Source organism: Mastigoproctus giganteus, chromosome 3 (genome assembly GCF_048544385.1).
Source record: "Mastigoproctus giganteus isolate SK-2022 chromosome 3, ASM4854438v1, whole genome shotgun sequence".
NCBI classification, from domain to species: Eukaryota; Metazoa; Arthropoda; class Arachnida; order Uropygi; family Thelyphonidae; genus Mastigoproctus; species Mastigoproctus giganteus.
In genome coordinates, this window is record NC_143577.1 from 149,842,650 (window position 1) to 149,857,833 (window position 15,184).

Sequence of the window (15,184 nt, forward strand, 5' to 3'; positions counted from 1 at the left end):
GGTTCGGTGAACTACTCTAGGTATATATATATATATATATATATTTTTTTTTTTTTTGTTTTTTTCTTCCCCTTCAGATAGGCTGGTATTCAGAACAACAAAAACTACACACATATTGGATAAAAATAGTTTATTGTAGATATTTACAAAGATATATGAACACAAAATAAATTTATTAAACTCATGACCAAATAAATTTAATTTCACTTAGTCAGAACTGAATGTATATGAGCAAAGGTATATTTGCCTATTGAGCCTACTCAAGTAGGGTTATCTCTTTTACATATATCATAATCAAATCTCCCCTCTTTTAAATTAACAAAATAATAATGTTTCTACTTCCTTACTCTTGAGTTCAATCGACTTTAAAAAGAATCTGTTAACATTCTCCTTTCATTACAAAACAATTCTTATTCCAAATTGATAAAGCTCCTATACTCTTAATTTCAGTATAAATCATTATTCCGTTTTCTAACAGATTATAGCCTACAACCTTCTCTAATCTAGGTAATTACACCACTCTCAAATTTCTACAATTAACTACTTGCCCATTTTAGGTTACTGACATCCGTCTGTAACCCTCAAATAACCGTCACAATCACTGGGGAAGTTCGACATGAGTTATGGGATTCCTCCTTGGGTCTCGGGTACCTTTATTTCTTAAGAACGACTCATATTCATCAGGTCAGAATAGCTGCTTCTTCCGGGCTCACCAAGGCTCCTACTTTCAGCTCCACAAGGCTACTACTTTCAGCTCCACCAGGCTGCTTCTTTCGGACTCACCAAGGCCCCTTATTTTCAGCTCTACAAGGCTGCTTTTTTTCGGTTCATCAAGGCTCCTTATTTCTCCCTCGCTATCTTACTTTACGTCCTTCCTCTAGCTTCTCCATTTCGACTCCCTTACTTTCTACTAACTCCTAACAATAACTTATTTTAACTAACTCGGACAAAACTCAACTCTGTCTGTACTAACTCATTTTAACTAACTCCGACAAAAACTCAACTCCGTCTGATTAACTAACTCATTTTCATCAACACCGACAAAAAACTCAACTCTGTGTTCCTGACTAACTCATATTTACTAACACTGAAAAAAATCTCAACTTTGTCCCCACTAACTCATTTTCACCAACATCGACAAAAAAATTCAACTCTGTGTGTCTCTCCAATCCCTTCACACTCTTTTCGTTCTACTCCTCCCACATCTTACTCCCAAGTTCCCCATGCCTGTTACCAGTGACTCCCTCCAGTCTTATACTCATCTTCGGATTTCTTCTCCTTCAATTCGTTAGAAAACCCTTACTCTGCTTGCCGAGAAACATGTGTTTCAATACTCCCCCTTTTCCTATTCAACCAGATCTGCTCCCATACGGTGTGCCCTTTGATGTTTGCCGATTTTCCCAAAAAAAAAACATTCCCCTCTCATCTAACGCCTTGACCCTGTAACGTTTTAAAAACACGAAACTCACATCTAGTGACAACAACATCTATTTAAGGAAACTTAAATGCTGGTCATGAAACCACTTCCTGTTTGCGCCTGACGGTATACTGTTTGAAGTAGCTTTCACTTCTAAGCTAACTCGCTCCCTTTCCTGAGTACGACCCCGCCTATATCTTAATTCGTCTGTTTGTGCATGGACCCATGCTGCTTTAGTGTAGTTTTCTCTTAGTTTATTTCCCGAGAATAACGAAGTTAATGGCGTGGACCTTGCCTTTATTTCTTACACCTCAGGAACCTGTCTATTCGCCGAATCATTTTTATATTTTATCTTACGTGATATTACTACTTTATTAATTTGCGACAACAATCAATTAGTTAAAAAAACTAATTTCCAAAGTCTTAATAAAAATTTTATTCTGTAAGGTTTTGTGTCTTACATACTTAACAAGTACAGGACATTGTTGAAAAAAAGCCGTGAATTAGGGTTGAATTTGAAAGTGTCTGCAATTCTGGCCAAACACAATAGGAGGGAGTATATGATGAGAGCCCTGTCGATCAATTCGGCCCTGGAAGATTGTGCAAGGTCAAGGAGTAGAATGTTTTTCAGCCTGGTTTGTACTTGTTAACAGGAGAGACTGCTTCTACAGGGATGGAATACACTTAAATAGAAAGGGTGCAAGAATATTTGCTTATGCTATCGAGGCAGTGTTAGGTGGATGGGAAAACTGCTAGCTTGGGGGGATACACGGACTAATAAATTAACAGTAGCCACTGCCAGATGTGAAAGTGATTCTTGCACTGCTTCTATTGGAATGAGCAGAAGCCTGGAAAAGAAGATGCAGGATGTTTCAGAGACTGCTGGAAGTCATTGCGGTACACGTAAACACAAGGGTTGTGTTAGGATAACTAAGAATAGGAACAGGTGCATGTATACTTGCGTGTACACCAATGCTAGGAGTTTGGTAAATAAATTTGATGAATTTGAGGTATTGCTCAAAGCATCAAAGCGAATATTGTTGGGATATCAGAGACGTGGTGTCAAAAAGTATAAGGAATGCAGAACTGGAATTTGGGAAGTACAATGTGTACAGAAAGGATAGACAGGGTAGGAAGGGAGGAGGGGTTATGCTATTAGTTAAGAAACACATAAAAACCAAGGAACTGAAGCCAGTAGACATCGCTGGACAGTGCAGTGTCGAGTCAGTTTGGTGTGGAATAGACATCGGGAGATCAAAATTGAGAGTAGGAGTGTGCTATAGGCCTAATTAGTGACACTCAGCCTAAAACACTGATGGATCCAATATCTCTCTATTACAGAAGATTTAGGAGAAGTCCGGTTGGCCTGCCTCCCTAAAATCCACTCATGCACACCTTCTCGACGGTAAGCCCCGTTACGTCACTTAGGTGGCAACGAACGAGTAGAGTGGTTCTCTTCAAGACGCCTGGTCAGCGTGAAGAGGAAAAGACCAAACCCTCCAGCAATGAGAGCACAACAATACAAATGGCCCTCAGTCCCCAGCAGCTTTCACTCTCCCTCTTACGGCAGCGAGAGGATCAGAGTGGAAGCAGAGGGTGCTAAGAATCTCTGGGTACGACCAGGCTGCCATGCGGAAATTGAACTTGGCCTGTTATAACGTACGATCACTCATCGGTGAAGACAGGATATTAGAGCTGGAAAAGGAATTAGAAAATGTGAATTGGAATATCATCGGTTTGGCTGAAACAAGAAGAAGAAATGAATCACTTATAAGTTTATCAAGTGGAAATCTGCTGTACACCAATGGAAACAGTGAAAGGATTGAAGGTGGAGTTGGGTTTCTGGTCCATAAAGATTTTAAAAACAACATTTTGGAATTCAAAAGTACATCACCAAGAGTGTCAAGACTAATACTCAAGATTTCTAAGAGGTACAAGCTAAAGATTATAATGATTTATGCACCAACATCGAACCGTGATGATGAAGAGGTTGAAGAAATGTACACTGAAATTGAGAGTCTTCTAGATGAGCAGAAAACCCACTACACTATTATTATGGGGGACTTCAATGCTAAGGTTGGAAAAAGGCAAAACAGCGCAGAAAGAGGAACTATAGGAAATTTTGGAATTGGTGAAAGAAATAAAAGAGGCGAAAGACTTGTGGAATTTGCAGAATCTCAAGGACTGTCAGTAATGAACACTTTTTTCAAGAAAAGGGTGAACAGAAAGTGGACATGGAAGAGTCCAAATGGATTAACAACTAATAAAATCGACTTCATCCTCACTAACAGAAGATATATTGTGAATGATGTTACCGTCCTGAATAAGGTAAATGTTGGAAGTGATCACAGAATGGTAAGATGTACACTTGATATAGATGCAGGAAAGGAAAGGAAAAAACTGACTCGAGTAAATAATACAAAGGTCTTTGAAATAACAGAGGAGGAGAAAAAGCAGTATGTACTGGAACTTAAGAACAAGTTTGAGCTTCTGCAGACTGCTCAGGACAAGATATCGACGAGTAATATTACAACTTTCTGAAAGTGATAAAGCCCAAGAAACCTATAGGGAAACAGAAATCCAAAGAAGAAAAAATTAGTCAAGAAACACTTGTCATGATGAACCAAAGACGACAAATGAAGAACAAGAAAAACACTGACAGGGAGAAAATTGAGTATACTGAGTTATGCAAAGCCATTAGAAAGAGACTCAGAGAGGACATAAGAAGATTTAACACAAGAAAAGTAGAACAAACATTAAGGGAAAACAAAGGATTTAAATCAGCAGCCATGAGCAGTAATACAGAAAGACAAATGATACTGAAACTGAAGAATAGCGATGGTGTACTTATAAACAGCAGAGAAGGCATAATTCAAATAGCAGAAGACTACTATAGAGAATTATACAAGGAGCGAGGGAATGATACCAGCCGTGGGGAACATGGATTGAAAAGTAGCAACACATACGACATACCCGATATTCTTCCTGATGAGGTAGAACATGCATTGAAGAAAATGAAGAATCGGAAAGCCCCGGGGGAAGATGAAGTTACTGTAGAGTTGTTAAAATTGGGAGGAAGAGACATAACACAAAAACTGGCAAGGCTCTTCACAAAGTGCATTAGAAAAGGTGTGATGCCTAAGCAGTGGAATAATGCAATCATAGTTTTGCTGCATAAGAAAGGAGATAAATCAGAAATTGGAAATTATAGACAAATTAGCTTGTTATCCCATATCTACAAGTTGTTCACAAGGGTCATTACTAACAGATTAGAAAGAATACTTGATGAGAATCAACCGAAAGAGCAAGCTGGCTTTAGGACAGGATTCTCAACTATGGATCACCTTCACGTAATATCACAGCTAATGGAGAAAGCAAATGAATATAAAATACCATTATGCCTGGCATTTGTGGATTATGAAAAGGCATTTAACTCCATACAGCATAAGGCAATGTTTCGGGCACTGGAAAGACAAGGCATAGATACTCTATATATTATGATTTTGAAGAAAATATATGAGAGTGCTACATCCTTTATTAGACTAGACAAAGACAGTAGCAAATTTAAAATCGAGAAAGGAGTTCGACAAGGAGACACAATATCTCCGAAGCTGTTTACTGCTGCCCTTGAGGAAGCTTTCAGAAGATTAGACTGGTCGCAGAAAGGACTCAATGTGAACGGAGAGTACCTAAACCATTTACGATTTGCAGATGACATTATGGTCATAAGCCACGATCCCAAAGAATTAGAGGAAAATCTTAATCAGTTATGCACAGTTGGTAAGGATTTTGGACTAAAGATGAATATGGCTAAAACAAAAGTAATGATGAACAAGTATGCCACGGAAAGGGAAATAATGATTGAAGGAGCAGTAATTGGAAAGGTGGAGTCATATACTTATCTGGGACAAGTTATTAGCTGTAATAATGATAAATGGCTGGAAGTCAAGAGAAGAATAAATTTTGGATGGATAGCATTCAGGAAATATAGTCACATACTGAAGAGCAATATAACAGTTTGTCTGAAACGAAAAATAATAATGAACCAATGTAATACTCCCCACCATGACTTATGGAAGTGAAACTTGGGCACTCACCAAAAGAATGGAAGAGAAGCTAAGAACTACACAGCGAAGAATGGAACGAATTATATTGGGAATCAGACAGTTAGATAAGAAGAGAAACACATGGATTAGGCAGCAAACTCAAGTAAAGGACATTCTTATCAAAACTAAAGAACTAAAATGGTCTTGGGCAGGACACATAGCTCGAAGACATGATGACAGATGGACTAAGAAAATAACATAATGGTACCCAAGAGGAGCTAGAAGAAAACCTGGAAGACAAAGGCGGAGATGGATAGATGAAATTCATGAGTTTCTGAATAGTAAATGGATGGCCAGTGCTCAAACCAGAAGGAACTGGAAAGTTGCTGGAGAGGCCTTCATCCTGCAGTGGATTGAAAATGGCTGATGATGATGATAGGCCTAATGACTGTGATGAGTATAATAAGAAACTGTACAGGGAAATAGAGTGGGCCAGTAAATCAGAAAGTCTTATAATGGGGGATTTTAATTTCTCAGATATTGACTGGAATTTGTGGGTTGGTCATTTACACACTAGCAAGGCTTTTGTGGATTTATTTGGATGATTTTTTTTTTCAGCATGTTCGGGAGGCAACTAGAGGGAGGAATACTCTTGATGTGATTATCAGTAGTGATTCTTCATGCATTAGGAATCTTCAGATAAAGGAACCACTAGGGGGCAGTGATCACAGTGTGCTGAAGTGGGATTTACTCAAAGAGGTAACTAACATTAGAGGTAAAGGGAAGGGTTTTTGTTTTCGTAAAGGCGACTATGATGGTCTGAGACAGTATTTAAATTCTATACAGTGGGACCAACTAACGATGTTACCAACAGCAAATTCAAAATGGTAAGCATTCAAAGAACTTATCTTGGAAGCTACTGGGATTTACATAGCAACTTCGCAGTGGAAGACCTTCGACAACACGAAAACGTGAAAATGAAGAAAATAGTGCGAAATTATGGAAAAGGGTGTTGTTGAGATGCACAATTTAGGGATATGTCGCGTGTATGTGAAACGTTTGTTCAACGCTTGCTGTCGGACGATCACATGTTCTTCAAGAAAGAAATTCCAGCTAATTTATTCGAAAAAGATACGCAGGATCCAACGAAAAATGAAATCGTCCAAATGGCACACAAAAATGTCTTCTCGGCCCAAGTTTTCTCGTGCAAAAAAAATCAACATCAGAGTCATGCTGATCGTTTTTTTTTTCCGAATTTGAGGGCATAGTACGGCATGAAGTGTGAACAAAGGGTTAAAAGAATTTCTGATGCTTAATATGTTGAGATTTCGATACGTTTGCGTGAGAAAGTGACGCGAAGATGATCTTAGAAATGTCTTGACAATGCGCCCAGTTACACAGCGCAGACAGAGTAACTGGTTCCCCGACCATGCACCGTCTGACTTTTTATTATTATCTTTATTTCTCCCAAGGGATACCTGGTTACACCCATTGACTAGGGAGTGTATATTAATATTCTAATATTCTATTAAGAAAGCACAAAAGAGTGCTATTTACAATTTTATATTATATATAACACTTATTACAGTATTTGAATTATACAATACATGTAGTACGTGTTGTCAGAATTACACGACACGTTGTAACTTGTAATCAGCTTAAGACTTACAGTATTTATAATCGAGTAAAACTTATTAATGCTGCGTTTAAAGTATAACAACTGATTTAAGAAAAAGAAATGGGAGATTCAACATATATACATAGCACGGATATTCACAGTAAAACAACATACGGAGTGAATACGTGACGATGTCAAAAGGTACGTCAAAACAATATCTTTTATTTTAATATCGGTGTAGATACACCATAGATAACTCTTTATGAAACTACGATGTAGTGCGGGAGGCATCATTTGCTCTTCCTTCACAACGAGTTGCCTGGGTATTGCACTAACTCGAATAAGTAACGCTTCACTAATTGAGAAGACTACTGTTACTTTAAGAGTTATCTATGGTGTATCTACACAGATATTAATCTGCTACTCTTAAAGTATTATGCCTTGTGCATTTAGTTATGTCAAAAAAAAAACAATAAAATAAAGAATAAAAACCTCAAAGTTCATTTTTAGCGTTTCCGGCAGTCGCTTTCTTCTGTACAATAGATTAATAAAGGTCAGACTTATATTAAAATACAAATCAAGATATCTGTTCCTGATATCCAGCTTCTCTCTGGAAGTTCAGAGTTCTCTTAATGTTTTCTTAATCTGCATCTGTGGGTATCAGTTTTCGAGCACTTCTTTTCTATATGATTTGCTTGTGCAAAGTTTTTCCAGGTTGATATTTAGGTTATGGAAAACTTCAGAGTGTTTGCTGGAAACAATCTTCCAAGGCTATCCAACTTGTAAATTCGGCTCTAAGTTGCGGTTCCTTATCTGCCACTAATATTTGTTTTTCACCAAGTGATTTTATCCAGTTCTGGATTTTCGGTGAATCCCCAGGTTCTGGTAAGCGCTGAGAAAGTGATACTACGTTATTTATGATGATCATTTGTCTCCGGGGTGTCCTCTGTTGTTGTTGTGCTTGGATTGTTTTGTTTGTTAGTCTGTTATTTGGTATTTAGGAGCATTAGCAACTAAGGCCATATTGCTCCGGGATATGCGGTGTTAATTCCCTGAACTTTCCGCATCCTCCGTATTTGGTGGTGACAGGCTCGAACCCCGGTCTAATCAAGAAGCGTTTGCTACGCACTGCTGCAACTTTCCACCTGGCTACGGAGTCGCCGTGAACCATATTGCACCTCTCAAAGTAGTTAGTAGTAATTTTGCAAGGTTCGAATTTTCACCTATGATATGGCTAATTGACAGTTCCTCTAAGTTTGAGAGAAAAGTAGTAGTGGTGGCATGTGATGCAAGAAAGCAAGTGTATGAGCTTATGCAGCATCAAGCAAAAAAAAAAAAAAAAAAATTACAAAACAATTCTCTTTAATGTTTGTCCAGTAACTCCTTAAATTTATTCAACCTATCAACTTCCACAACGACAGGTGGAAGTTTATTGCAGCAATTAACCACCCGCTGGCTAAAGGCAAATTTGGGCACATCTATTCTACATCTATAATTCCTCAATTTGAATTTATGCCCTCTTAGGTTCGTAATCACTAAATGTAGGCCAAATGGGATGAGTAGGCATGCTTCGAATTTTAGCTGCCTAATTCAGAAGTAACAGTTTTCTTCTGAGACAGACTGGAACTTCATGGGCTTTAATCTACAGGCTTTGTACTGGCGATGTTCTATATGCTCCTGTATCAATCCTCAGGGCAGAATGTTGAATAGGAGCAAGGCATGTCAGCACGGCATCCCAGGCAGTCATACACTGGGGCACCATAATCAAGACGAGACCTAATTAAAGTTCTATACAATTGAAGCAGGGTATAGCTGTCTGCACCCCATGTTGTCGAAGAAAGAACTGAGAGTATATTCATTTTTTTTTCTGGCATGTTACTCGCAAATATTTGCCAAATTTTAAGAAATCAAGCTTACTATCAAAAATCAGATCGAGGAGGCGAATACTTTTCATCACTGATATAGGATGATTCGTTAAGTGTAGCTCTGGATCAGGATGCATCTTTCGTTTGTTACAAAAATTAATGACATTAGATTTTTAAATGACAGTCGGTACCCATTCTGCGTCATCCATAGCTCAATATTGTTAGGTGAGATTTGTAGTTGCCTTTCGATGAAGTCATATTCTGTGAACTACACTTTACAGTATTTCACAGAATATTGGGGTATACATTTGGTTATATTATTTATTCTTATTGGAAATTAGGTAGAACTGAGCCTTGTGGGAATCCTTCCTCTTGTATATAGATTTCCTACAGGACTTACAGGTAGCGGATTTGAAACGTTCTATGCTGAAAGAAATTTTGTATGAAATATGGTAAGAGGCCTCTCAGATCAAGGGATTGAAATTCTTCAAGATGCCAAAACGCCAATTCTTGATATTCGTTTCAGTTCAGACCATGAGATCCAGGGATGATCGTTTTTTTCTGAAACCAAATTGATTATCAGAGATTAGATATTTGGAGGCAAGATACGAGGGTCAGCAGGCGGTGTATCATTTTTTCCACGGTTTTACTCAAACAACTGGTAAGAGAAATAAGTTTACAGTTGAGGGATAGAGTGATCTTTCCTTGGTTTCGGAATTTTCTGTGCATATGAGTAATGCCAGCATGTGGGGAATGAATGTTCGGTGAAAATACCATTGTTGAAAGTCAGTAACAAAGATAATGATATTTTTCTAAATGCTTAATCATTATATAGGGTGGTCACTGAAAGCCTGAAGGGTTTGAAAAAGTCATAACTTGTTCATTTTTAATTTCTTTTATTTTCTTTTTTTACAGGTTATAGAGCATCCCTTGGAGATTAAAATGTGGCTAGTGAAAGACAGACCACCCTTTCAGAATCTTCTGAAGCAATGTTCTGGCGATGCCTAGTTCAGCAAAGCGATGACGGGTACAGGCAGATGGATCCACAAGGACACTCTGCCGTACAACTTCCACCGCTGCGTCAGTGCGCTCAGGACCTCTTCCCGGAAGATCGCCGACAGATCCAGTTCTTTCAAACCGGGCGATTAGGTTCCGAATCATGATATCGCTATGAGGACTTTAAAATGTTGCCTGTATTTTCTCTGAGTTTTCAATAATTGATCTTTCACTGGAATAGAAAACCCCAACGAGTTTTACTGGTTGCTGGACATCATACGCAGTCATTTTAATCTCCAAGGGATGCTCTATAACCTTTATAAAAATTATAAAAAAGGATTAAAAATGAACAAGTTATGACTTTTTCAAACCTTTCAGTGGCCACCCTGTATAATATATTCCCTCAGGACCAGCAGCACTGTTCGTTGAGGTATATATAGCTTCTTGAAATTCAAGCATAGTAAGTGGCCGATTATGATAGAAAAGATTTGGTTTTGAAGTCCAATCGCGATTTTTCAGCTGAAGCTTTAATTTTCTGATAGGACTAGTCGTATGCGGTCGAGTCAGACAATTTTGAGAATACAGACCAGGGGGCATTTGCAAATTCAGCATGGAGTACACAACTGCCAGTTGACCATTAGGGAGGATAGAGGAGGAAATTTGCCATTTAGTTATTTTGTTTTTCTCCATATTATTGTAGAACCTGTATTTTTATTAATAGAACTTGCAAATCGGACCCAGGAGTCTATTTTTGCTTTCTTACAGATATGGCCAGCTTTGCTCTTAGTTTTTTATAATTTATAAAATTATTGATAGTAGGATGTTTACGGAATATATTCCAGGCTCAGATTTTCTTTTCTTTTTTTTTTTTTTTTTTTTTTTTTTGGCAATCTTACAATCCTCATTCCACCAATAATTTATGTATTTACGGGAGCTTCACTGTGACTGTGAGATGGCAATAGATGCAGCTGCTAGGATTTGTTTAGTAATATGGTTGGTGACAATGTCAATTGGACTGGATTCGATGATCTGATTATCAAAGGATACATGCTAATTATACCTTGCCCAATCAGCCTTGGAAAATTTCCATTTCATGCGGTTTTCTGAAGTTACAGAGTGTTGTTATTGGTTAGATTTATTGGTGCATCAGCAACTCAGGCTGTAATGCACTAATTACTGTTTGATATTTACTTCGTTTTTCTTACAGGAGAGAGGGGCTTCAGATAAAGTGATATTTATTAATAAATTTTAGAAAAAGAAAAATATCATCCATGTTCTCTCGATCTCCTAGGATACACTGTAGTGTTAAATGATTGTAATTATGAAAATTAGAGAAAAAAGCTGTTTTCCCTTCTTTTTGATATTGCGGGCATTCTATGGTGATACGTTTTACAGTTAGTGGGCATAAACAATTACTGCATTGTGGAGTGTCACTGTTTGTTAGTAGATAGCTATGGGTGAGGAAAGTATGACCAATGCGTAATCTGGCTAGAATAGTTTCTTCCTTTCTGTTTCGTTTCAGGCTGCATTGCCACTGTTTAGGTTCTTTCTTGATTTCAAAAAAGTTTATTATTTGTCTGATCTCTCCACATGCGTGTCCATACTTCTTTATATGTCTGTTTGATAAAGGACTTATGATCACTATAAGCAGTCCTGAAATTATAGGGCATCACATTTGTAGCAATTTTAGCAGCTAAATCTGCTTGCTCGTTTCCTAGGATTCCAACGTGTCCAGGGATCCAGCAAAATATTACGAGTTGTCCACATCCATGAAGTGCTAATAACTGTGCAAAGATTTTCTGTACCAGAAGATGACTAGGAAAGGATTTGCACTGTAGAGTATTAACAGCACTCAACGAGTCTGTATATATGATGGATTTAGCGTACGAGGCTTCTTTTATATTCTCTAGGGCTAGTAGAATACAATATAACTCGGAGGTATAAGTACTGCATTCTGGTGGGAGCTGTCTAGAGATGGTGGCATTTGGTAGTACTACAGCTGTTTCAACTTTATTACCAGTTTTGGATCCATCTGTGTAAAGCTGAATGAAGCTGCTAAACTCGGTGGAGTGAGCCATATGTATTTGTCTAATGTTGATATCGGGGAAGTTATTCTTTCCCCATTGCTGAAAAAGTCTATCAATATGTACTGGAGCCATGGAAAGCCATGGCTGGGTTTCCATGCTAGTATCCTGGAGGGTATTAGAAAACGTCAGGCCCCAGCTTGTGATCAAAGCCTGAACCCTAATGCCAGATGGTTTGTTGTAACGCCGTTTAGTTTGATAGCTTTCTTTCCATTTTGGCATGAAGAGGCATTGCCACATGGGATGATGTGGGAGACTGCTAATTTTGGCTGCATACCTTAGTAGTATAGTTTCTCGCCTAATGTATAACGGTAGTTCATAGGCTTCGGTATAGAGGCTTAAGACTGGCGATGTGCAAAAAGCCCCCAGTGCACTGTGATGTACGGGATCGAGCCATTGCAATACACTTGGCCTGGCTGAGTCATATGCAAGAGACCCATATTCTAACCAGGATCTGATCAGTGAGCGGCATAGCTGTAATAGCACGTAACGATATGCACCCCATGACATAGAAGAAATTACTCTGAGAAGATTTAGTTTTCTAAGACAACTTGTACGAATATGTTTTATATGTTCCAGGGAGTTTAATTTTTTATCAAATATCACACCAAGAAATCTAATACTAGGTTGGAAAGCAATACAGTGAGAATCCAACTGAAGGTCTGGATCCGGATGTAAAGAAAGTTTGCGACAGAAGTGCACAGCAGTCGTTTTTGGTTTAGAAAGCCGATGTCCATTATTTTTAGCCCAAGAGACTATTTTGTTAAGGGTGCCTTGTAGTTGTCTTTCAATAAGTCTCATATTTTGAGAATGACATGACATGGCAAGATCGTAGTACAGCTAATGATTCCTCACTCAAATGAGAGATCATGGTGTAATAAATCCCGTTGGGACCTGGTGCACTGTTTTTCACTCGTGCAAGTGCATTACGCAATTCATTCATGGTCAGAGGCAGATTACAAGAATGAAGGATGACAGTATTAAAATTTAGTTTGTATTTTTCTGTCTTGGATTTTAGCAATTGAAATGTTGGTTCATATGTGGCAACAGCTGAAAGCGTTTCAAACGTAGTACCTAAGGCATTGGCAATTTCTGTAGGTTCAGAGATTTCTTTCCCTTTTACAAGTAGAATAGGAGAAGTTGTCTGAGAGTATTTACCATTAATTCTTTTGATTTTATTTTCCAAATTGTAAAAGTATCTGTGGATCTGTTTATGGCGGAGGCATAATGCACCCATGCTTCTTTTTTACTCTCCCGTCTTATATGACGAGCTTTAGCTCTGACTCTCTTAAACTGTAGGAGGTTAGCTGTGGTTGGATGTTTTGGAAAATATTCCAATATTTGTTCCTTTCGTTTTTAGCATTGTTGCATGCTTCGTTCCACTACGTTTTTGGATGAAACCGAATTTTGGCTGATGATTTAGGTATAGCAGTCTCGGATGCTTTCATTATTTTATCTGTAATGTAGCTTACTGCAGAGTCAATTGTGTGGGTTGCTATGAAGGCAATATCTAAGTGAGCTATTTCTTGGTATTTAATCCAGTTAGCCTTAGCAAATTTCCAGGTTGTACTAATGTTACTCTGAGGAGTAGATCTTATACAGAAAGTACAGATGATAGGAAAGTGATCGCTACCGCGAGGGTTATTAGTAACGGACCAGTCTATTGAGAGGAAATATCACTCGAGAGCATATTGAAAGATCAATAGCACAGCTTGCGCCAGATGGTAAATGCACGTATGTGTGAGCACCAGTGTTTAAAATTGTCAAATTATGTTTATCTAAATTTTTTTCAATTATCTGTCCTCTGGAGTCAAGATGTTGAGAACCGCATAGCGGGTGATGGCCATTCCAGTCACCCATAATACAAAAGGGAGCAGGTATTTGCATTACTAAATTATCTAAATCAGGAAAGGTGTATATATGATTTGGTGATAGATACAATGAAACTAAAGTTATTGTGATTCCCAAGGTGACATTGACAGCAATTGCCTCTAAATGTGTTTGCAGGGAGATAGGTCTATGGGGCACCAAAGAGTTCACTATGAGTGCTACTCCTCCATGAGCTAAATTAGATGAGTTTCTATCATTTCTATACATTGTAATGCTTAATTTTCATAGATATTGCATTTGTGAGATTTGTTTCTTGAATGCATACTGCAACAGGTTTGTATTCAGATAGGAGATCGTAAAAGTCGTCAAAGTTAGCACGGAGCCCACGACAATTCCATTGAATAACTGTATCCATTGTTTGGTTTTAGCTAGTGTCTGCTAACTTCCGTGAGGTAGTTTGCTTACGCCTGTCTATTTTTCCTTTATCCTTCTTTGAGAAGACTGGTCTGCTTGTGTCAATGTCACCTTCTGGATGAATTTCAAGGAATGCATCATCTTCATCTGCTTTTTCATCAGTGGCCATGGTATCAGATCTGAAAGTGTGTGTGTCAGTTCTTTCAGAGCTCTTAGTTTGTACTTTCTGTTGCTGATTGGGATTTTTATCTGGAGGTATTTTTATCGGTGTATTTACTTCTTGGGTTGCATATTTGGAGGGAGATTGTTCTTTTAATGAAGTAAATAATGATTTCGCCCAACCAGATATAGAGATATTTGGAGGGACGGAGCAGTCAGTCTGAGTTGATATTGTGCGTAGCTGTTGAGTAACTGATGCGTATGTGGATGTTTTAGTAGGGATTGCAAAGCGTTTCTTTGCCTCTTAATATGACACTTTGTTCTCTATTTTATATTTCTGAATGTTCTTCTCTCTTTTCCATTGGATACAGTCCTTAGAAAAGGCAGAATGATTTCCCTGGCAGTTAGGACAGTTTTGGGTTTCATTATTACAGTCCGCATGTATGTGTTCTTTTGAACCAAAAGAAGCACAAGTGACTATACCTCTGCACACAGTTTGCGAATGACCGAATTTCTGGCACTTAAAGCACCGACCTGGGTTGGGAATGTACGGTTGAACATGGCATCTGAGATATCCAGCTTTTATAGTTGCGGGGAGATTTGGTGTCTTAGCATTAGCATTAGTAGAGGCATATGATGCAACAAAGCAAGCTTATTCAGCATCAGCCAAAAAAAAAAAAAAAAAAAAAAACACACCACTCCCACTTCACCCCTCCGTTCGCTCGAAATACCTGTCCAGTTGAGCCTTAAATTTG